Raw genomic sequence first — 25,300 nt, forward strand, 5'->3', positions numbered from 1 at the left:
CCCCCCGGCAGGCGGGCTTTAGGCCTGCTCACTCCACGGAAGCGGTCATCCTAGCTGTTATGGATGAACTTAGGAGAGGTGCTGACAAAAACATCACCCAGGCCCTGGTGCTTTTAGATCTATCGGCGGCTTTCGACACGGTCGATCATGAACTTTTGATTGACCGTGTCACCAACGCCGGCATCCGGGGCCTGGCCCTTAAGTGGATTACCTCCTTCCTACATGGGCACTCCCAGGCAGTCCGGCTAGACAATTTCGTGGCAGGGAATACAAAGCTGACCTGTGGGGTCCCTCAGGGCTCTGCCCTATCGCCCCTCCTATTTAATCTATATATGCAACCCTTGATTGTGACTCTACATAATAGCCCAGCCACATTCCTTCAACTACGCAGATGACCTTCAGTTGATATTCAATATAGATTCTTCTATTACATCCATTAGTAATTTTCAATCCACTATGACTTCCATCAGTGAATGGATGTACTCCAGCCAATTAAAGCTCAACCCTGATAAAACTGAGCTTGTTCTAACAGGGGGGTCCATCAACCCCTGGAATCCTAGCTTCTGGCCTCCATCTTTGGGCACCCCTCCTCGACCAGTCAACTCTGTAAAAAGTCTTGGAGTTATCATCTGTAGTGACTTGTCCCTGAAGCCCCAAATCAATTCGGTAGTTTCCTCCTGCTTTTTCCACCTTCGCAGTATCCGAAAAATGTGTTGGTTCCTGACCACAGAAGCCCTCACCCTCGTCATCTTGGCCCTGATCTCCTCTCGCATCGATTATGCGAATGCTCTCTATGTTGGCATCCTAGCATACCAACTTCATCACCTACAGCTCGTTCAAAATCAGGCAGCTAGGCTCATTTTTCACCAACCTAAGCATCAACACGTTAGACCTTTGATGAAGAGCCTCCACTGGCTTCCGGTAGCCAAACGTTGAGTATTCAAGCTGGGCTGTACCATCTTCAAGGCCCTTGCTGGTCAAGGACCTGCCTTCATTTCTTCCAGAATCCAACGTTATGTCCGCTCACGCGAACTCCGGTCCTCTCACCTTCACCTGCTTTTAAACGAAAAAAACACGGAGGACTTAGGTTTTCTTTTTTGGCTCCCCGTTTCTGGAACTCCCTTCCCAATGAGCTGAGATGTGCAACACACTACACTCAATTCAGGACTCTTCTGAAAACGTTCCTCTTTTTACAGGCATATGAATAACATCTCAAAGTTCCTAGCTGTTTTAGCGCCATGAAACCACCTGGTGTAAGTGCGCTTTAGAAATTATTTTAACATTAACATAACATAACATAACATACAGAACAACAAAGGGCAGGGAGTGCAAAGATTACAAATACACCAGAGCCTCTGCACATCCTCTAATGCCACAGGCTCTAATTAGTGGTACTAAAAACTTTGAGCGGGCCCTATTATATTTGCAGAAGAAGGTGAAATGAAGCAAGCTTTGGGGAGAGGACTCATCACAGGGACAGATTAACACGTTGGTAGAATTAAATTGGCCCAGTGGCAAACTTAAGTGTCACCTTACTATACCCAACCTAAACCTGGTTACAAAACTTTATCGCAGGTGGTATTCATCCAAGAAGATATGCAGATTGACACCCACTCTAACAGAAATATTCTGGAATCCTCTCTATGCAATCTGTTCCTAGTTAGTAATGCCTTCTTGACCCAAGTTGAATCAGCTTTGGATATACAGGTAGGGGAGGAAAAGAGCTTGAGTCTCCCCAGATCGAATATTTCCTGTTTAATATAAGACAACCAGGGAATGGCTAGGCCTCTATCGCAGGCAAAGCAGTCCAGAATCACCTTCCTGTTCAAGCCTGCATGTTGGTTTGCCCAGATGGCACACCAGAGTACCGGCGGGGGGGGATGGGGGGGCAATTCGATAAGATCTTCAGCAAACCCAACGCCAAGCTGGTGGACAATTTAAGAAGTGCAGGCTGGAGGTACACCTAGGAGGCGGCACAGGGCCCTATTCTCTTCTGTCTAATGGGCAGAGATGTTAGAATAGCCCTAAATGCCAGTCCCATAAGTTAGCATGGGGAGACATTTGCTCATGAAGACTTCCAACAGAGGAGTCATGGGCCTTTTACCGATGCAGGAAGCTATGCTGTAGATAAAGCCCTCAGCACTAGCAAACCTTTGAGATTTTTATTCTTACAGGGGTCCCAATTTCCCTTGACATCAAGGACCGCCCCAAGTAGCAAAATCCCTGGCTAGAGGCAAACTGGTGGCCTTGTAGATAGACACTTCTTTGCTTCATAGATTTGGGCCCTTAGGACATGGTATAGGTTTTCGGTCGATTGGTGGATAGGCACATAGACCCCAAGAAGCCAACACATTTCTGGAAGAGGATGTTTAAGCTCATACGTGTTCTTCCCATTAGGGCAGCGTCATCCGCATAAAAGTAATGTATGGATTTGTTTCCTGCCCACTAGTGGTATGTCCACTGCACAGGTGGAAAAAGTCTCCTCAAGACCGTTGATGTACAACAGGAAGAGAATAGGGGGCAATAGGCACCCGAGGCAAACGCCCTTCCCCAGCAGGAAGCTGGAGGTACGCTCGCCTGCAGGGCCTTACCTTACAGATGCTGAAAGATTGAAATGTAATGCATGCAGGAATTGGACCAGCCCTGGCTCTACCCCCCGGTCACTCAACTTGTTCCACAGCTTGGACCTGGCCACACTGTCGAAGGCACTAGGCAGGTCCATGAAGGCCAGGCAGATTGAGCCCTGCTTAGCTAAGGTGTACTTGCTAATAATCAGGTGTAGATTAAGACATTGCTCCACCGTGCCTAGCTCCTCATGGAAACCGTACTATACCAACCACAGTGTGTTTGCTTCTGCGACCCAGGAAAGCAAGTGGTGTAGTACAACCCTCCTGGTGATTTTTACTGTGGAGTCCAACAGGGATATTAGACAATAACAGCTAGGAGACTGTGGGTCACCTTTTTTATAGATAGAGAAAGGTGGCGGTATGTCCTGAGTATGGGAGGCCCAGCAAATAAAGGCATTAAAGCAAGTTACAAGGTAGAGGGATCCACAATTCCATGGGTACCCGTCCGGGCCTGGTGCCTTATTAGATGGAGATTTAATAATGGCCTCATGGACCTCTTCCAGGGTCAAACTCATGAGAATTGGGTAGACCACCTTGGCCTCATGGGTGTCCTGTGACATATCAGAGAAAAAGAGACCACAAAAGTGGCTCGCACTGGCCACTGGTCTAAAGGAAGAAGTGACTAAATTTTCAATAACTCCCTTGTTACTGATATCCTTGACTGCCCTCCAAAAGGACTTAAAATCCTTCTTCCTACAGGACTGCACCAGCCTTCCCCAATATTCCATTTTAATCTTTTTGCGCCAACTGCTTAGGGCCTTTCTGTACACTGCTCTGTATCCCTTAATTTTCTGACTGTCTCTTGGGTTTTCCTTTAGAGCACTATGCAAAATCGTGGAGGCCTTTCTGCAAGTAGGGTCAAACCAGTTTGCCCCAGCCGGTGCCAGCCTGGGGGTTTCATAAGGAGGCTCTAATGACAGACCCCCGCTGAATAAAACTGGTAGCCATTAAACATAGGTCTGCCAAAAATGTTAGGCAATTAAATAAAATATTAAGGTGATTAGTGCACAGGTTTTTTCAATACCACAGTTTTCTATTCTAGGTGGAGCCCCTGGGATTTAACAGTTAGGGAAGCGGAGGGAATACCACCTGTCCTCCGCCCCCCCCCCCTTGGGTATACCAAAAACCCACCATAAGGGATTGTGGCTACTCAGGGCAGTACCAATAGTACCCCCACATGTAATCCAACTCTTGAGAAAACTGGAAAAAAATATATAGTCAATAATTGACCCAGAACCCCACTCCGTATAAAAAGTAGCATTCAAATGGCGGGCTGGGTCGAAGGCATCACAGGCATTAAAAATGTCGGACAAACATGTTAATAACATTCAAAATGGCCCCGGCTTTCGGGTCACACTTCTAGTAAACACCGCTCACACAGGCTGTATCCAGAGTGGCTGACTCATCAGCCTGGGGCAAATGGCCGAGTTTGGTAGTAAAGTCACCCCCAACCACAATGTGGAATCCTTAAGGGGGGCTAATTCCGATTCAAGACCCGATATGAAACTTGAGAGCTTAAAAATGTTGGCGCTAGCCTCAGCTCCAAAGAGTTCATTGTAGAAATTGATTTTTTTAAAACAATTTTTATTAGTTTGACAACAAGGCAATACACTGTATCAATAAGTATCATCACAGCCATATTCATCTGCATTCCACAAGGTATTCACTAGGTAAGCAAAACTTTTCAGCAGGAAAGTCCATTGACTCGTCTGCGTTCAGTTCGTTCCACCGGAGTCAGTGCAATTCATACGTGGATGCCGTGTAAGTATCCATTAACATCTGCCCCCCGCCCCCAGCCCCAGCCAACCCCAATCCTCCCCAACAATTACCCCCCACCCCTCACCCCTCATCCCCCAATCATTGTAGAAATTGATGACAGCAAAGTGAATACCATTAGGCCATGTCAACAAAAGGGCATAGCACCTTCGGTGCTCATGACGAGCTCAGCTCGTCATGAGCCGTGGAACGCTCAGGTGCGGGGAAAATTCCCCTGCTGTGCTGAGCGTTCCACGGGAGCCAATGCACCTGTGACGAGCTCAGCTCGTCATGAGCACCGGAGCGCTGTAGCTCAAGACGAGCTGAGCTCGTTATGAGCATGCGGGCGCTGTGCGCGCCCCCTCCCCCCCCAGCACAGGGGGGGAATAACCCCGCAGCGAAGGGGTTAAATAGCAGGACTCTGACAATGAAGCGGGCTAATTTCACATTCCAGGGTGCCTCATAAGTTACTCTATCCCTCTATCCCCGTACATAGTGTGAGTTGATAATTAGCTTGGAGCAGTACGGTTGATGTTGGATCATTGACGCTCTTTGTAGACTGCCTTTTGTGAGATTTTTTTTAATGACTCATAAGTAAGCCATTAAACCACCTTTGGCCTGACCAGTAGGTGACGGAGTTACCAGTACCATATATGCAGCAGTGCTTAATTTGAGCAGGTGCTCAGCACCTGCACCTCTTTCACATGGCCGGGGCTACAATTTCTGAACCTGCAAGTGGTGGTCTCAATATTTATTGTTCAATTCAAAATAAAAAGAATAACATACATTGCATGTTGAATGGCTGTTAAATGTTCATAGGCAGGCCGGCATATGCCTGTTCAGGCAGGCATGACTGTGTATCACCACGTTAGTGATGATGTCATCACCCTGATCACAAATCCAAGAAGTCAGCGACAAACTATGGCTTGCATTCTATTCCCCTAGTCTGCTGCCCCCTGCCACTATCTGAGCCTAAACCTCCCATTGGATAATTGTAGCTGGGGACTGGCTCATGACGGAGTTGAGGCAAGGAAGCTGCAAGAGCGCATTTGGAACTTGGGAGTGAGGGCTGTTGAGGAAGAATAAATGAAAGTAAGTGTGGACTTTCCACTTGCTGGCAGCCAAAGTATCATATATGGCAGCCCTGCATTACTGCTATCCTCAATGTGCTTGATGCGGCTGTGGCCCAACACAACTTGTATGCGCCATGGCATCACCACTAGAATCTGTGCGCTGCACCCCAGCATGGTAATTGCTGAGCCTGAGTGAGTCCAGTAGGCAACACAGCCATACTTACCGGCATTGGCAGCATTACTGCTGGGGACAATGCCTGTGCTGTAGCAGGCAGGATCACAGCAAGCTGAGCAGTGGATGCCTATGCTGTCGCCATCCCTGGATCTACTAATTACAGGCAGCACTAGCAGTGACATGACCTGCTGTGCTCAAGCAGCCACCTGATCCGCAATAAACCCAGTCATACCACACTGATTAATATATGCAAAAAAACATTTTCATTTGGTGTACATTTTGTTTTTGCACTCGGTGTAGGTAAGAAAGTAAAACACATCATCTTCTGCTTCTTTAGGAATGACAACAGGAAAACGCAGAGTTCAAAATAGCAGGGACATGTACAGGCTGACGACAGGGGGACACAAGCAACAGCAGTGTTAGAGATGAGAGACAGCAAGAGTAAAGAGGAGAATAAACAAGAGAGGAGAAAGCTAAAATGGAACAAAGTAGAAGAAAAGGAGGAGAGCAAATCAGATACAAAGAAAAAGCAACCATGATGTGAAGAAGAAAGCATTAAGAAGAGAGAAGATAGAATAAAAGAATGTGGAGGACAGGACAGAGGAAAAAAGCAGACAAATGATAAAATGGAGACACAGCTAATCACTGCTAGAGAGTGATAGTAAAGAGCCAAGATTGAGGGGAGAGAGAACAGAGAATGGATAAAAGTGAAGAGAAAAAAGAGCAGGGCTAAAATGAATAGAGGGCAAGTCAAAACTCCAGGGTGTGACAAAGGTGATAGAAAACAATTAGAGAGGTGAGATGATAGACTCTTAGAGCAAGGACTTAGGGGACAGACAACAGAACAAGGTTAGAAGATAGAGACTGAGGCAGTGAGAGTGTTGAAAGTGGGGCTCAAGTGTTGAAAGTGGGGCTCACCGGAGGAAGACGTGAGCGGTGGCCTCCTTGGCAAAATTGTCAGCACTTGCACTTCTTTTTTTTTACAAATTAAGCACTGATATGCAGCAAACCCATCAATACTGACAAGTTACATGGTCCACGTTTCTTGTAGAAATATCAAATCATGGCTAGAGATGAGTGCAGCCCATTTGTCATTGTCCTTTTTATTATGTAGACCACCAATGCTCAAAAGGAGCATATTAATCGAGGGACCCTCAATGTTGTCTGCCTGATGAGGGGAAGATGAGGGGGAAAAAGCCTATTCCACACATGTGGGGAAACCACCAAGAAGCACAGGAGGCAAATTTACAGAGGGTGTATTGTGATATACTACCCGTGGCTGTGTCTTTTGGATTGATTATCTGGGTCTTGGCCATCTTCTAAGGGTGTACATCGGGCTATTGGGACTCTTCCTGAGTAAGTCCACGTCGGTCAAGCTCCCCAGGGTCCCAAAACGATTCTGTACGTGGAAGTTTAAGAGCTGAGAGTTGGCTTGCACAGGGCCTTGGCTACATTCCAAGGTGTCTGAGGAAGAGTGCTGCTGGCCATTGGCCTGTAAAAATAGCCAAATGGTAGCATCTTGATGTTACTGGACTTATGCCGGCCTAGAGAAAAAGCCCTGACCAAGTTTCCTGCTACTCTAGGTTTTCGAAAGGAAATGATGCCACAGTCAACTGGGTATACCTTTTGGAACTTCCCCACCCATCCCATCCATCAAGCCATCAACACTTTGTTTAGTAATAAGTCTTGACACCACATGTTGTGATGGATCCAATGGGTGGAATTAAAGATTCGGTCCTCAGTCGACTCTTTAACACCAGGGTTGGCACACCGTCCATCATGATGACATAGGGGCAAGCTGTGGCGGCAGATCCCATCCAGAAGGAGATGATGTGAGCAAGTCCGAGGAGTTGGTGGTAATGGGGGTGTTTTTGTGGGCAGAGGTAAAACCCCCTCGGCTACCCTGGGCCTGGGGTGCTGAGGCGGGTTGAGCAGTTAAACGAGATGCAGCAGACGCCTCAGTAATAGCACCTGCCCCTGGACCAGACCTTCCCTTGGGTTCACGACATCTGGCAAGACTCTTGCTGTCCCCTTTCAGTGACATCATAGGTGGGTGTACGGGCAGTGCTGGAGTTCCCACAAGTTGATTCGGAAATAGATTGAGTAAAGTTGCCCAATGTCCTCAAGGCGATCAGTCAAAACTTTCTGCTTAGCATCCAGAATTGTTTCAATCATTTTGCCCAAGCTGGCCAACCTCACCTCACAGCTAGCTGAGTCACACCCACTATGGACCAGGTGGGATCTGGCATTACTTGATTTGCGAGCCTTCGCTTTTTTTTGTTCACCACTTAGATGTTTAGGAGGTTTAAAGGGGGTCTTGATAGGCAGAAGTGCATAAGAAGGGGATGAGACCATAGGTGGTGGAGCTGAGGTGCAACCTTGGACTCCCTTGTTAGTGACCGAGTCCACGGTAGTATCTATTTATGGCTGGACTATAGTCTCAGGGGGAAAGTCGTGTATGGCTACCGCATCGTCACATTTTGTGGCCGGGGCAAGAGAAAGCTTTATTTAAACAGAAAGTTTTTCTTTGTCAATTACAACAGTAAGTCACATCAAAATCTTTGCAAATCAGTCTATATATTTCTACCATCTCAAGCTTAAGTCTCAGTGTCTGCCAGCAGGGATCGGAGGCGGGGGAAGCAAGAGTAAAAAAAAAAAGAAAAGAAAGAAAAAACGTACTTTCTCATTGCTTCATTGCCGCGTCTCTCTTCCGTAGTCACTCCCCCGCTATGACAGAACAGGAACCACACCCAGGCTTCCCATAGCCAATCACAATGCTGCAATGCAGCATTGTGATTGGTCCGAGCGCCGAAAGGCAGTTGGAGTCGGGGCATGTTCTTTACCCAGGCTGCAATACAGCCTGGGTGGAGAACATGCAAAGTGCACATGAATGTTTGGTGGCCCGAGACAGCCGGACAAATATTCATGCGCACTTACAAAGTGTGCTCACCACACCCCCTGCTCCTGTCATCAGAGCATCCCCATCCCACCCTGCAAAGCTGCCACAGCATGAACAAATAAAATCATAATAACATTGAGTTTTCATAATTTTCTTTTTCTTTTATTTCACTGCTAAAAAGCGGTGAGATGACGCTCCTCCGCCTTAGCGGAGGAGCCGCCACTGTTAAGTCTGTAGACTTTGCTAATTAAATGGATGTTGTAACCATAAATTCAGTGTGGGGCTCTCTATGTCCCTCTACCCTATTTCAGCTTGATTTTTTGTGGATGACACACATCTGGAAACTTATGTTTGTATGAAGAAGTAGTAAGCCTCTTTATACATAACTGTCCGCAAGTACCACTGTTCTTTAGTATAAGGTCCTCAGAGAGCGGACATGTTGAACTTAGGGAAGAGGGGTGGCACAGCAACCAGGGTGCCTGACTCCGGACCACGGGGTTCACGGTTCGATCCCCGGCGCCGGTGGCAGGTTAGTCCAGCACCATGTGACTCTGGGCAATAGCTCGCTTAATCTTCCCGGCGGCCCCTGCGCCTTGACACCCTCGGGTAATTGTGTGCTTTACAAATACTGGATTTCGATTTCAATCTACATGACTTCTGCTGTAACAGACTAGAGTTGGGCTCATCGGAAGAGGTTAGAGTCTTGTGCGTACGAAGTAAGCAGTACGTGACTCGTCAGAATATTTCACAAGTGGCGTCACTGGGTCATAGCAGTGAAGTCACACTCCTCACATACCTTTAGGTCAGGACCAATGTTAAATGCTGAAAACAACACAGTAAGTATAATTGTATGCACCTCAGTGGACACTCCCATTAATAAAATGGTAATCACTGTTTTCATGAATGACGCGTCCTACATAGTTGTGTTTGTGCTCCTCTGAGAGCTGTACTTAACATGTCACGCAAATTATCCCCACAAACCCAGAGCTATGTACAAGGCTGAGAAGCATGTGACCTGGCACAGTGAGGGGCAAGCTTAAATCAGGAACCCCTGTTTCCCTAATAAACTTGGAGTGAAGCACTTTTCACAGAAAAATTGACAGGATTAATAATCAAGAAATTCCCTTTTTTTTAAAGTGTCATGCTGCAAACATGGTAAATTACCACAGGGGCATCCTGTATTGGAAAGTAGGGTTTTAGACTGCAACCCCCTGTGAGACTGTGGATCTTTTCAACTAGTTCTACAGTGTTGGTCAACCAAGGGCGAGATCCACGTTGAGTTTTAGGGATCTCCATTATGGTATACATTTATATATACCAAATCCTTAAAGGGGACCATTGTAATGTTGCTACATTGAAGCTGAAACCTACAAGGCCAAAGAAAATTAAAGGACTGCTTAATTCATACAATGAAGGCACCAAACTTGAAGATGAATTTATTGCAGATCAGGCAGGAACATCTTTGAGTACTAAACATTTAAAGGGAGATTTTAAAAAAAACTACAGTTTCAAACAAACTGTATCTTCAAAAGGGTTTAAATAAGCCTGTCCCTCAGACTTTCAATCAAGGTCTTTGTAGCCATGTGCAGACTAGTAGGGATTTTTAAAACCTGAAGGGACCTTCCCAAATATTTTCTATCTTACTCATTGTGTTATTTTGTCCATTGATTTTATTTTCATCTGTTTTTTTCTTGCCAGGAAGAAACCCCTAAAGTAGGCTGTGTGGTGGGTCTAGTGCTGGAATGTAAAAGAAAAACAAATGTCTCTGACAGTGTTTAGACAAAATATTGGAGAATAATTATAGTGTCAAGAATGTTGAGGACTAAAATATTGTGAAGGTAAGTTTCTATAGCTAAGCAAAGTTTTACTATATATAACTCCATGTATATGTATCTTGACAATATGTATATCTTCAAGGTATGCAGATATGGAGTTCAGAATAGTAAATTTATACTTACGTATTTGCACTTACCTTCTCGATATTTTGGTCCTCCATATTTTTGGCATGATATACTGTCCACATGATAATTTTGTTTCCGATATTCTGACAGTGATCCCTAGGAATGACAAAACAGTGCCGATCACCGCACCTTTAATTGTTTGAGCCAACATCATCAACATGGTGGCTCTTGTTGCGAATGGGCCACCAGGTCAAAGGTTTCTGCCCGTGAAACTGGCTAAGCCCCTTTGGAAGAACCCAAATAGTTTCTCCACCTCTAAATCGGAGGTGGGTAACTGCAAATGCATCATTGTGGCAGCTCAGTCAATTTATGGCGGAAGTCCACTAAAGTCTTTGAGATACATAAATGTCCAATAAATTATCCTGGTTCACACTCATACATGTATGTGAAAGTTCAGGCAAATAGTTTTTTTTTACAACTACAAAACCACTTTTGGAATTTCTGGGAATTGTAGTGCAGATCTCCTAGCTTCTTCTCCTAAGAGGATAGAGGTGCTGGGGAGCTTTAATAAATGCCACTTCAGGGCAATGTGTACTACATCTTAATGTAATTTCAATATTTCTCTATATTGCAAATGATGTTTGTCCAGCTCACCTAGCTGGCATGGAACTTGCTGTTCTTTCAGGTCAGTAGGCTTGGTTCCAGGGCGTGCACAGGAATGCTCTGAATCCAGGTCTCCAAATGGGATTTTATTCAGTAACATCAACAGGGAGCTGGTAGTCATCTTAGCTCTTCGAAACTGACTTTACAGTCAATTGAAGCTGAGAGGTTCTCTACATTCGGTAATTGCTTGCAATACAATCTTTTTATAAATCTACAGCTTGGTTGAAAGGTAAAGAAGCCACAGTATACATCTGAGATGTAGGGCTTGAGGTCATATCACCAAATTACAACCCAGGATGTGCATTTTGCACACGCTGATCTGCGAATGGGTGTGCACATTTGCTATGTAACCTATGTACTAAGAGGTGCATCACAACTTGCCCATTCTCTAGAGAATGCAGAATGTCCTGACTCATTTGTGACTCCCTGTTGTGGTAATTGAAGATTCAGGGAGTCAGTTGTAAGGTGAAACAGGATCAGGTTCATTCTTAAGGTAAGAGTCAGGTTACAGGTAAAATAGGTATGAAAGGAGCCCCACCGAGAACAGCATCCTTGCTGCTAAGCGCACTCATTCAACTGACACTCTCTCAAACCATATTATAAAACAACAAGGGGACCCAAGTAAAGTCAGCCAGGGACCTTGGGAATCAATTATTTTAAACAACAATGGTCCCTAGAGAAGTTAGGGATAGGAAACAAAATTAATATAGACGCAATCGGTACTATATTAAGTGGACATATCCAGCCGGACAGAGGTCTGATATTTACTTATAGGCAATTAAACAGTGGTTAAACAGTAATACATAAAGTGGGACACAAGCATGTGTCCTACCCAACCAATAGAATACAAGACAAACCAACACAACGTGGGGCTCAGGCAAAGCTTGTGGTTTGTTACATAAGAACAGTTCACAGTGTCAAAAAACAAATCGCGAAGAACACTTTTACAATATTCAAATGGAGAATTTTAAGCGTATTAGGTGTTTTATAGTGTCGACGGCGTTTCGATCCATTGGGGTAATGTATGGATCATCATCAGGACATTTATTATATGCCTGTGGAATAGAGCCTTATTACACTGACAAGTTCGAGTTGGGGAACTAGGGGTAGGGAAGGGAGGCGGTGTCAATGGTGGCTTCAGTAAGCGGAGGAAGAGTCGGTCACAATAAATTGGAAGGAGCTGCGTGTGCGTACTCCGGCGGCGCAGTGGCCGATGTCGGGTTGAGGCAGGCTGGATAGCGGGAATCTGTGCTCCTGCACTGCCGTAATTCTTGGCTTTGTACATAAAGCACTCAACTGTTGATCTCTCGATTACTTATTAGGGCTGTTACTTCTGCACCATATGACAAGATCACTACTGGTAGCAATCCATAGCAGATTGCCCCTGCCTCCAGCGGATACAATACTAACTCTTTGGTCCACATTACGTGGTCCTCAGTAATTCTTATAACTCCGCGAATCTGTGGAGTTTCACCCTGAGATTGCACCGGCTGGAATCAGACCCAGCTGAAAGCAGCTGGAGTTTTCAGGAGGAATTCTTGGTAAAATGAAGTATTATCTTCCAGATACAGGCTGTAAATAATGATTCCCTGGTAATTCCATATTTCTAAGGAGATCCTCAGGAAAAGTTACTCCGCCCACTCGTTCAGAGTCACTGATGCCCTCGGTATTGGGAACTAAGGAGGAAGAGGGGTGGAGGAGGTTTTAAGTTACCGGTAAGTATAACGCGGGCATTGTAACGTGGCCCTCTGTGGTAAGATCCCTTCATTCGCTTGGTGCAAACCCATGTAACTTTTTACCACTGCAACATCTCGAGCCACACCTTAGAAATTGAACATCTGCATCCGCCTACTCCCACACATTGTAAGGATTAGACCCTACCCAAACACCTTTGTGGTATCCTTCACTGTGTTATGTATGTGTGACTTGCTGATTGTAGAATGTTATTCTTAGAATGTCATGATGTAGTTATGTTTTGATTCCAATTGAGGTCAGGACTGTGTCAGTTACTGCCTGCCTGTGTTTCCTGTGGAAGAGATCCTTTCTTCATGAAATATGAATAAAGAAACCTTTTAACCATCCTACATTTAAGATGTACTTCTTCACATTGGCGACGAGGACGGGATGAAGACTTCTCTTTCAACTTTCAACATTCATTTTGAAGAGGAAGAAAAACTTTTCTTTTAAAAGGAAATTCTCTAAAAGGATCTCAACACCAAGCCTCAACTTAAGGTACTTTGCACTACTTTTATTTTCTTATTGGACTTTGGAAATTAAAAAAAGAAGATTCTACAATATTTTGATTCTTTTCCTTTCCCTGCCCTTATATTCTCTTTTGAGGCTTGAAAATATCTGTCCGCTTATCACACATAAAAAAAAAAGCGGCAGATTTCCTTAGCTTTCTTTTAAAATACTTTTCATTGGTTGGCTTTGAAAGTACTTGCCCCTTTGATACCTTTTCAACCCCTGGAGTCTTGAACATTGAAGACTCGCCTCACGGAGGATTTTGATTTATTTATTTACATTTCTAATGACTGCCTGCCGAGTTTCCATCTCGTTTCTTAAGGACTAGCAGCAGAGACTGTTCGCTTAAACAACTCTAAATGTTTTGATTGTGTAACTTTGGGCTTTTTGTGACTACGAGTTTACCGATTGTGCAACGAAGCGAAATTTGAAAGTAAATAATTACCTTCACCTGCACGTTCCTCGCTCTTCCGTTCAGTCACGCTCTAAGCTCATCAACTACACGATGCGCGCATGCTCCTAACGCTGCGTTCCAAACCTGTGTACGCTGCGCTCCACATGCGTCACACTTAGACGGAGCTCCTTCCTTGGCAACGTTTGGCTTTCCTTGGCAACGTTTGGTTTTCCTTGACAACGCCACATCGGAACGTCGATTTACAGCGGCGCTTCCTCCTCGCTAATCCTTTCTCCTCACGAACTTGATTATGAGGAATGAAGGAAGGTAACAGCATTTTATTTTATAACGACAAGAACATCAGAATACTGTCTGACTATACTTCGTGGGATTTAAAGGCTTTAAAGGCTTTATCAACGCTGACACACTGAGCTTTATTAGTGTGTGCAGTCAAACTATACTTTTAGGATACATACTCTTTAGCCATTTAACTATTATTTATGTACAGGTTCTGATGATAAACTCTTTGTCTACGCTGACACTCTCAGCTTTATTAGTGTGTATTTATAAACTATACTTATACTGTACTTACTCTTTAGCCTTTTTAACTATAATTTATTTACAGGTTTTGCTGATAATCTCGTTTCTTTTGATGATGAATTTATTGTTATACTGATATTTTATGTCATTTTATGCCTTTTAATTGTTACTTACTTACAGATTCATTGGCATACTTTACTGATATTGTCTTCAAATTGTATTTAATTGATTTATTTCTGTGTTCACCCTAATTTTCCGATATTCTACTAGTGAGTTATGCAGGACGTTACAGCTGGGCCCTTTTTACTATCGAAACCAGGGGATCCACCCATTCGCTGGTCCAAATGGAAAAAAGTGTTTCTAAATTATGCAAGGGTGTGTGGTACTTCTCTTTCTGCGGAAAGGAAGTCTGCACTTTTAATGCACTGCTTAGGCTCCGAAGGGCAAGAAGTGTTCGAACATTTGCCTGAATTGACTACTGAGGAGGCAAACAATTTAAATGAATTTGAGATCAACATTAAAAAACTGGATAAACATTACTTGCCAAAAGTGAGTACCATCTTAGAAAGGTACCACTTTGGCAGGCGTATGCAGAAAGATGAGGAGTCTGTAGAGACTTATGTCACGGCCTTGCGCAAATTGGCTGCCACTTGTAAATTTGAAGGTACTTTAGAGGAAAGAATACGTGATCAATTCATGTTAGGATGTTGTTTAGAAAAAATTAAAGACGAACTGTGGCAAAAATATGATCCAGATTTAGACGAGGTCATCACTATAGCCAAAAGACTAGAACACTCTCTTGCATGTGTAAAGGTTTTTAAGAAAGAAAAGGCGACGTCTAAGAAAAAAGTCTTAGTTATTAATAAGAATAAGTCCCTGGAAAAACCAGACCAGAGAGCAACAACTAGAACCACTAAGAAAATGTCCAACTCCGCTCCTTCTTCTTCTAAACTTTACAGAACCTCCACTAGTTCAAAGCTAAAGTGCTTTCGTTGTAATGCCTCTGATCATCTGACCAATGATAGGTCATGCCCTGCTTTATCTTCTAAATGTAACAATTGCGGTAAGGTAGGGCATTACTCGAAGGCTTGCAGGTCTCAAACAAATGGAAAAAAAACAAGTGAAAGAAGTGATAATTGATGAAGACTCTGATTCTGATTCAGATGAGTTACATTGTGGTGAAATTTCCTTATTTGATGAAGACTCTAATTCTGATTCAGACGACTTACATTGTCGTGAAATTTCCTTATCTGATGGGAAAAAGTGTAAAGGTGCTGTTGATGTCGTACGCATTGATGATTGTGAAGTCAAAATGTTATTTGACTCTGGGGCAAAAATCAATTTAATACCCGAAGTTTTCTTTGAAAAGAAACTTTTTGGAAAAGTAAAAGTTTTTAAGCCTGATATAAGACCACTGGCCTATGGGAGAAAACCTATTAAACTTGTAGGTTATTTGAATGGTCAAATTGATTACAAGGGACGACTTACTGCGGGGAAAATTTACATCTCCTGCAGAGGGGACAGCATTCTAAGTTGGTTTCATCAGGCAGACTTACATTTCGCTCTAGTTCCTGGTGAGAACCCCTGCATTGTTCTAAGAGACATAGTATCTCACTCTGGGGGGGATAATGCTATCTTAAATGATGTTTCCCCATGTGCAACTGGCTGTAATGTGATAAGTGTACAAAAGGTCACTAATCTGAATACAAATGAGGTGTCTTATCCTGACTGGCGAGGACAATTTAAAAATGTCTTTAGTGACAAACTAGGTTGTCTTTCTGATTATGTTCATAATATTACCTTAAAGACAGATGCAGTTCCTGTGGCATGTAAAGTGCGTAGCGTTCCTTTAGCTATGCAGGAGCCTATGCGGTTGGAATTAGAGAAACTCTTGAGTGATGGAATCATCGTGAAATCTGAGGCAAGTGAATGGGTTTCGCCTATTGTCTTAGCGCGCAAACCCTCAGGCGAGATTCGTTTTTGTGTTGACCTTAGGGGTCTTAATAGAGAGGTTGTAGCGGATAGATACCCTCTTCCCAATATTAATACCATGTTAACTCAACTTGGGGATGCCTGCATGTTCGCCACACTGGACCTTAGGGCTGCATACCATCAAGTAAGGATTGAGGAGACGTCCATGGGTCTCACAACCTTTATCACACCCTTTGACACATATAAGTTTACTCGCTTACCTTTTGGCTTAGTCTCTGCAGCCTCTGTTTTTCAGAGAGTAATGGAGGATGTATTGAAGGGTATTACTGGCGTTAAAATTTATCAGGATGATATACTTGTTTTTGGTTCATCACAAAGTGAACATGATCTTAGAGTTAGATCTATTCTGGAGCGTTTTGAGGACAGAGGATTGACTTTAAGAGAAAATAAGTGCAGATTTAACTTGACTGAGATTGACTATTTAGGTCACTGTTTGACTCCTGATGGTGTAAAACCTAAGGATAAGTTGGTGAAAACTATACACAGTTTGCCTACGCCAAAGTCTAGAGAAGAGTTGATTACCTTTCTAGGTATGGTGGAATATTATAACAAGTTTGTGCCTCATTTTGAGAATAAGAGAAAACAGTGAAACTGGAAGCCTCCAGTTCCATCCCTTTAGGGCACACACATATTTTGTCTTTCCATGAGAAAAAAGACTTCCACTCTGTTTTGAAAATGTTCATAAATCTCTATTTAATTCATATGAGATTTAGTTCTTTCTTTTCATTTCATCTTTGTCATATATTTATATCATCATGAGCTTCAGGCAATGTCATTTTTAGGATATCCAATGCATTTCGGGCATTGTTGTTATACCCTTCATCAGGGAACAGACACTGCAAGAATAGTGTAATATCAGTTACAGTTCATATTACAATGAGGTAAGAATCATAACATTATTGTTCATTGTTGAAGTTGGTACGTGCATATACATATAATATTCACACTTTAAATCGCTAAACTCATGTTTTCAGGGGATTCATCAACATATAATCATGCAAGTTCATCCTTGATGTTTACATTCATAGTGACTCTGTGTTTTACTTACAAGCCTTTCCTTTTTGGTGTAGTTGTATCTGTAAGGAAACGATGGGAGACATCGTCACGTTTAATCTATGTGAGGAGTTGCAAAAACAATAAGAATGCGCCCAGTGGGGTCGGTTTAAAAGGACTGACCTGCAGTGTTAGTTTGGCGTGCTTCGGTCCGTTGAAAACTCTAAAGGAACGACGGCTCAGTCGGAAAACTGGCCGCGCTTTGCTATGTTCGAAAGGGTTCCGGTCATGTGACCATTGAAATGAAAAAAAGACTATGCGCGTCTGGTATAAGTGATATAAAATTATGCTCGATTTGGATGTGTGAAGCTCAATGCTGTCAGATATGAGGGGTCAATTCTGTTCACAAGAACTGTAAATTAAGAAGTAAAAAGTAAAAATTAAAAAATAAATATTCACATCGATGGGTAATTGTTCTGTCAAAAACGAAAGGTTAATGGGGGACTAGAACTTGCAGTTGATAAGCATGTGGGAATGTGGTCCTCTACTCTTGAGCTACTGTGGTGTTATTCACGTGTGTCAGCGATCTAGACAGGGATATTGTGTTGTGAGACATACGTGACCTACCTTCTATTCTATTTAAATCTATCTGTGTGGGCTCACTCAGTGTTGGCAAGCACTAGTCCTTAGAGCAATTTTTTACAGGTAACATGACAGTTCAGTCCGGTCATTAAGACCCATTGGTTTCTGGGTAGTAAGTTTTTGTATCCAAAAGTTCTCTCTCCTTAGTAGGTGTTTGGTGTTATCTCTTCCTTCTGTTCTCTGTACTGTGTCAAGTATCACGAACTTTAGTTGAGAAATGTTGTGTTGTTGTTCCACAAAGTGCGCTGACAAAGCTGATTTCGTATTTTTCAATCGAATGTTTGATTTGTGTTCTGTGAGGCGCACCTTGATGCGCCGTTCAGTCTTTCCCACATACATTTTTCCACATGGGCATCTTATTCCATAAATCAGATTGTTGGTATCACATGTTGCGTTTACCCTAAGTTTGATTGGGTACCCCTTCATTGGGTGGTTGATTGTATTGCCCCTGATTATACTGTTACAGTTGCCACAATTAAGGCATGGTTTGGTGCCTGTAAACTCAATAGTATCCAAAGGTTTATTTTGAACGATCTCTCCCAGATTGTTTGCTCTTGTGAACGCAAATATTGGTGGGAGTTTAAATGTTTGTTTAAAGTCCGGTTCTAAATTCAGTATTGCCCAATGTTTCAAGATGGTGTTCTTGTATTTCTTACTCGCAGTTGAGAATTTCGAAACCACTACGGTCCGTGTTTGTTCTGGTTTGGCTTTAGGGGTTAACAGTTCAGTTCTTGTTATGTTATCAATCCTTTCTTTCGTTTCATCAATGAGTGCCTGAGGGTACCCTCTGTTGATAAATTTGTTTGCGGTTTCCTTTAATCTTAAGTTGCAAGTTGCCGCATCTGAGGTTATCCTTTTGACTCTCGCCATCTGCGAAAAAGGTAAATTTCTTATTAGGTTCGATTCGTGGAAACTTGAATGATGTAGCATGTTGTTTCTGTCAGTTGGTTTTACGTGTAAATCTGTAGAAAAACCCTCTGGGGTGATCGAAACTTTTACATCCAAGAAGTTGACCATGGTGTTAGATATTTCCCATGTTAGTTGGATGCGTTGGTCAATTTGATTGAATCTTGTCAGTGCATCCTGTAGACTGTCTTCTGTATTTGTCCAAATGATGAATAGATCATCTATATATCTTATGATCATTTTTAGGTTGTCTGTCCATTCTTTTTTGGCCAATATGTGTTTGTTTTCATACCACTGCATGAAAATGTTGGCATAGACGGGTGCCGCCGAATTGCCCATGTCGTCGGACACTCGACGCCACCTCTAGGAGCACCCAAAAAGTTTATTACTTTTCTCCAAAAATAACAACAAGAAACAGCTGTGCGTCCATTCCAAATAATTCATTTTGAGAATAAGACATCTAACATGAGAGCTTTGTTAAAAAAAAAGGAGTCAAGTTTTCTTGGTCTCAGGTGTGTCAAAAGGAGTATGAACTTGTCAAACAAGATTTAAGTCTAGCTCCTTCTTTGCAGAGTTTTGATTTAAATTATGATTCAATTTTGGTCACAGATGCTAGTTCCCGAGGTTTAGGAGCTGTGCTCAAGCAAATGAGGGATGGAAAAGAGATTACCATCTTGTTTCTGTCTAGATCTTTAGTTGGCCCAGAGTTGTCATATTCTGTGATCGAAAAGGAGGCTCTTTGTATTTATTGGGCAATTAGGAAATTGAAAAAGTTCCTCTGGGGTAATTCGTTTGTGGTTCACACTGATCATAAACCGTTGAAGGAGGTCTTTTATAAAAAAGGTTTGGATGCCATTTCTTCACGTATTTGTAAATGGGTTATCGCTCTCCAGGATTTTGAATTTGATGTGAGATATTTACCAGGTGTGAATAATAAGGTTGCTGATTGTCTCTCTAGATTAGTTATGGAGCAGAATGACCAAACTTCTTTATCATCTGAAGATTCTTGGGAAGTAGATGAGTTCAAGGTGTGTGAGATTGTTGAAGGAATTGTTCAGGAGAATGATTGGAGAGACGCCATGTGTACAGACTCTGAGTTACAGGAAGTTTGTGATTTGATGAGTAAAGGGTGGCCATGTCTTAAGAATTTGAGTGTTACTGCCGAGAGGTACTGGAATGTTAAGGACGAATTATCCTTAAAGGATGGATTGTTGTGGAGAGGCACTAGACTTATCCAACCTTCTCTGATTAGGGAAAAAATTCTTCACTTAGCTCATCAGGGACACCAAGGCATATCCAAAACAAAGGAGAGAATACGGTTACATTTCTGGTGGCCAGGTATAGATATTCTTGTAGAATGAATGATTCGTGATTGTGTTGAATGTAACTCTTCTGACAAGGTGGGTAAGACAAGGAGCAACCAATGGTCATTAGGGAGATACCGGTACGTTGTTGGCAGGATGTAGCCTTGGACATTCTGGGTCCGATTACTTCTGGGAATAGTCAACGGTACGTGTTAGTCATGATTGATATGTTCTCACGATGGCCAGAGATAAAAATCACCCAAAGCATCGAAACCAAGGATGTAGTCAAATTTTTACGAGATGTTTTTGGTAGGGAAGGGTTCTCTGAAACAATCCTTACAGATAATGGTGTACAGCTGGTATCAAAGGAGATGGAAGATTTCCTGGCGAATAAAGGTATTAAACATAAGCGTTGTTCACTTTACCATCCGTAATGTAACGGAATGGTGGAGAGGTTCAACCGAGTACTTAAGGAATCTATTCAGATTTCTAAAGATCAAGGCTCAGATTGGAAAAATAACCTGATGGAAAGAGTAATGGTATATAGAGTTACACCACATTCCACCACAGGTGAGATTCCTTTTGAGCTTTTCCGAGGTCACACACCAAACACTTCAATATTTCAAACTTGGATGAGAAATTTAGGGGTGGAAACAGTGAATCATAACAGGGGCCTAAGTTCATTGAAACAGGAGGTGAAGTCTGAGCTGAGGAAGAAGAACTTTGATAGCAGGCATGCAGTTGCTCATACCAAAGTGTGTGTTGGGGATCGGGTGAGGATACGTCTTCCACTTAGATCTTCAGGGCCAAAGTTCTCTTCTCCTTTTTATGTCACAAAACTCTTTCGTAATGCTGTTAAGCTAAATGATGGAAGGATTTGGAATTTGAATCGTGTTGCTTCATTTTCAGGGTCTGCTTCGAAAGACAAGGGGTCGAACAGTAGTGATATTTCTGCTGGAAAGACTTTAACAAATAGCAATTTGTTTAATAAAGAAGCTCATGTCGAGTCTGATGTTCCTGTCAGAAAAAGTACACGTTTAACCCGTACTCCTGCAGCTCTTAGTGACTATATTTTAAAATAGTACATTTTATGTTTCAGGGGAAGGTGTGTGGTATCCTTCACTGTGTTATGTATGTGTGACTTGCTGATTGTATAATGTTATTCTTAGAATGTCATGATGTAGTTATGTTTTGATTCCAATTGAGGCCAGGACTGTGTCAGTTACTGCCTGCCTGTGTTTCCTGTGGATGAGATCCTTTCTTCATGAAATATGAATAAAGAAACCTTTTAACCATCCTACATTTAAGATGTACTTCTTCACAACCTTCCTTCAGACTCCTCACATGCACCTTCTCTTCCTCCTCCTGGCTTCCTGCCTGGTGTATTCAGTGCTTCAGAGCTGCAACCAATCACACAGCAAGTGTGCAGGACAACTAACAAACTGAATGAAATAAAAACAAGGATCATGCATGGTGGAAATACAAGATCATAGGAGAAAGGTACTTAGAACTGACCTAGATGTATGAGGACAAGAACAGTGAGGTGTGTCTGTTGCCATATATAATTACAGTTATTAAACCATCAACAGAAACAGAGTTTCCAGGCGTGGAGGCGGGGCAGCGGAAAAATATGTCACCTTGTCACCAGGACGGCGATCCAAGGCATAACAAACGCCTTGGTTAAAGCCCTGGTATAAAATAAAATAAAATAGGTCCTCCTGATGCAAACCATAGGCAGCTTTATCTTGGAGGAAATCTTCAAAGACCATCAAATGCAGCTTCCTGTCACTGATCCTACAAACAGGGTCTCAGAATGCCTGCTAGTAGGAAACCTCGCCGATGGATCCATAATCCAACCTTAACTACTGCCCGTGGTTGCGGGTAGTGGGTACCTCTTTGGTTGCGGGGGACGGGCTCGAAGACCCACCGCCCCTATGTGAGTTGCCACCCCCATTCCACAGGAACCCCACTGCTAGCTGCCACGTACCAGCTCTCAATGTCGCTGCATGGTGATTAACGAAAAACTTCCACAGAGACCTAGGAAAACACAGACCGTAGTGGGGTTTTAAATCAGTTGTAGCCGGATAGATATATCCTAACCATTACAACCTAATAATTTGCTGTTATGGAGGGAGAGATAATGCGCATAAGGTTAGCAGTCTAGTGTTCTAGAACAGCCAAGCCTATGAGGATACTCCCTAGATTTCTTTTACTAATGCATGGCTCTGACCCCTCAACTTAAAGTCAGGATTGCAGACCAGTAGCCCCTAAGACCCCAAAACCATCAGGGTCACACGCTAAGCTACAGATCCAAATTCCTCCAGCAGTGCAACACGTAGGGACCACTCTCATTTTTGGTGACCAGGACTTATTTTTGACCCTGAGAAAGAGAGAGCAAGGCAGAAAAGCAGAACGAAGGAGGAAGAGAAAGGAAGGAGTGATGAAAAACAACTGCAAGATTAAAAAAAGAGGCAGAACGTGCCTGGTTGACAAAGGTAACTTACACTTTTGAGTAATTTACAACCTTGAGAAAGTTTACTACTTTATGGCTATTGACAAAACCTGAGTGTACATTTACTCCAAAAAGGTAATTCACACGTGTTAAGTATAGCTTGTAACATGCATATAAACTGCATTATTGCATTATTTAGCAGGGTTTTTTTTCACAAAATGTGGTGAACCGTTAAGTGTGGAAAATACTTAATGGTTCCCTGTAAGATATGGAAATTATTTCATGGATCCCTGTGAAATATGGGCTTCATCATCGTAATTACAGTCCCGAACCAATCTACAGACTTTACCATTGTCCACTATTTAATCAATATTCTCTTCAGGAAAAATAAACAAAAGATAAACTTTCTAATTATGTTTACTTGCCACTGTAAGAGTCGTCTTGCAAAGAACAGATTCAGTAATCTCTCTCTTCTATAAAAAAAAACATGTTTTTTAACAGAGAGCATATTTTTTTTACAGAAATTCTACATTCTTACCTGCATAATTATTTTTCTCACCTTCTTTGCATACACAACCAAATGGTTCAGAGTTCACTTAAGGCTTTCAATAAACATTCCAATTTTTTTTTTTTTTAAAAAGGATATTTTAAACTAAGTGCCTCAAAATAGGATTGTAATATAAAATGTATAATCGGTAATTTGTGTAATATGGACTTAAATTGTGGTTTGTGGTGTCATCAGAACCCCTCAAAAGGCAATAAAGGAACATATTCAATGGTACCCTTTTATGCATCCTTGCATATACTTTTATTTCTGAAATGTTGTGTTTACTGATCTGTCACGTGGGTCAAAGGCTGCTGTCTAAGGCTGCTACTATCCCTCACCAGGAAAAATATAAAAGTTTGCACCTACATGCATTCTGTCTCACATCGGGCAGAGTGCAAAATGCATAATGCATTTCTGCCATCAGCTTTACATGAATTGGAGACTCATAGGGGTTTGTCCTTGTGAAGGCTCTTATAATTCCTTCTCCAGCAGAAACTGTGTTAGCCACTCGTAGATCCACGGACGCACGCACTTGCTCTATGATGCTCTAAATTGCCTGTTGAACAGTAGTGTGCTACTAGCGCCATCTAGTGGTCATACGGAGCAATACGGTACCATTGAATTCTGAATCTGCTAAAACACGTTTTCAAAGCTAAATCTGGTGAGGTAATCTTCTGAAGGTACCCATGGACCTCTTCAGTCCAACTGGGGTTACACCAAGCCCTTCGTTCTTCTCTTATATCCTTTCTTTTTCTCTGTTCCTTCCCTGCCTAATTCTCTCTTCTTCTTCACTTCTCATAATGTGCATTGAAGCAACGTCTGGTTGGCGTCAAGCACTAAACAACAAAAATTAAAGGACTGAAATGGGGTATGGTTAAATCCTATGTAAATATCAATGTAATACAATAAATGGGTTGCATGCACAATCATAATAGCTTATGGACACCGCCGAAGCACAACACATAAAAACTGTTCTGCACGTGCTTAAATATCTGAGGACTTAGATATACTGACCCGGAGTTAGATATCACGATTTACATTATTAGATACAGAATTATTCAAGCCATAATAATTAATAGCAATTATGAGAATAGCGAATTTATGGTCCCAAACAGGATTAAATAGAAACAGCAAACATAAGTTAACAGAATATCATTTTCAATTTGGCAAAATAAAAAAAAAATAAGAAAACCGGTTAGGTTTAACTTTACTTAAATGTGAATAAATTGCCCCAACATCTAACTGAGAAGCAAACTTTATCCAATTTTTTGTGTACAAATTCTAAACCTCAATATTTGTTTTAGCAGGACTAGGGTGAAAGATGGCCTTAAGCAGGAGTGGACAAAACTGGTCAGTGTCAGTAGTAGAGTTTTGAGACAAAAAATATCTCCATGCATATTAGAACTTTGATTTGAGTTCAGACCTGATAGGGAGATATAGGGTATTTGAATCCTCATGTTTTTTTAATGAATGTGTTTGAAGTTTGGATGTGAGGGAATAGGATGTGGGCTTGTGAAAATGAATTATTTGAAAATATAAAGCCAACATGCATCATTTATTTTGAATTTTGAAAATAAATCATGATATTGATTTTTGTATGAATAATAAATAGATCTTATTTTCATGAAGGTGGGAGTATATGTCATGGAGCATTGCTTAATGATTTCTTATGTAGAAGAAATACAGGTGATGTGATATTTTGATGGTTTGATTATCGTTCTCTTGAACCCGAAACTAAATTTGGGGTTGACCTTTTGTGTCTACGTGAAGTTCAGTTCTTTCCAAAGGGGATCATCTTAAAACTGTATTTGACTGTTTATTGAGATTATACGTTGACTCCCAATTTTTCATGATGATCTTTCTCGCGACCAAGGCTCTTCTAAGGTCCACATTATAAATTGGGGTCCAAATTCCAATACCAGAGTTGGAGCTGGGATTGGATCTCCAAAGGTGTGGATATTTCTTACAACCTGCCATTTCCACATAGAGATTTTAACAAGTCAAACTGCCAGAATCTGTTGGGGAAAAGGACTGGAAAAAAAGGCAAAGCTCTTCTACATTTGGAAGTCACATTTTATGGATCATTTTCAAATGAAAGCCTAGAATTAGAGGTATATACTACATTATACTACATTGAATGACATATATTCTATTAATGGAGGATATGGCCAGGTCCAATTGGTTGAAAGCTTG

The 25,300-nt window shown here is 42.2% G+C and overlaps 1 protein-coding gene across 1 annotated transcript in view; it reads left to right on the top strand.

The window, feature by feature from the left end:
* The window catches only part of LOC144799390 (myeloperoxidase-like), an 84,956-nt gene that overhangs the window by 12,077 nt on the left and 47,579 nt on the right, over positions 1 to 25,300 (top strand). The window lies entirely within an intron of this gene.

Source organism: Lissotriton helveticus, chromosome 12, assembly GCF_964261635.1.
Source record: "Lissotriton helveticus chromosome 12, aLisHel1.1, whole genome shotgun sequence".
In the NCBI taxonomy this organism is placed as follows: Eukaryota; Metazoa; Chordata; class Amphibia; order Caudata; family Salamandridae; genus Lissotriton; species Lissotriton helveticus.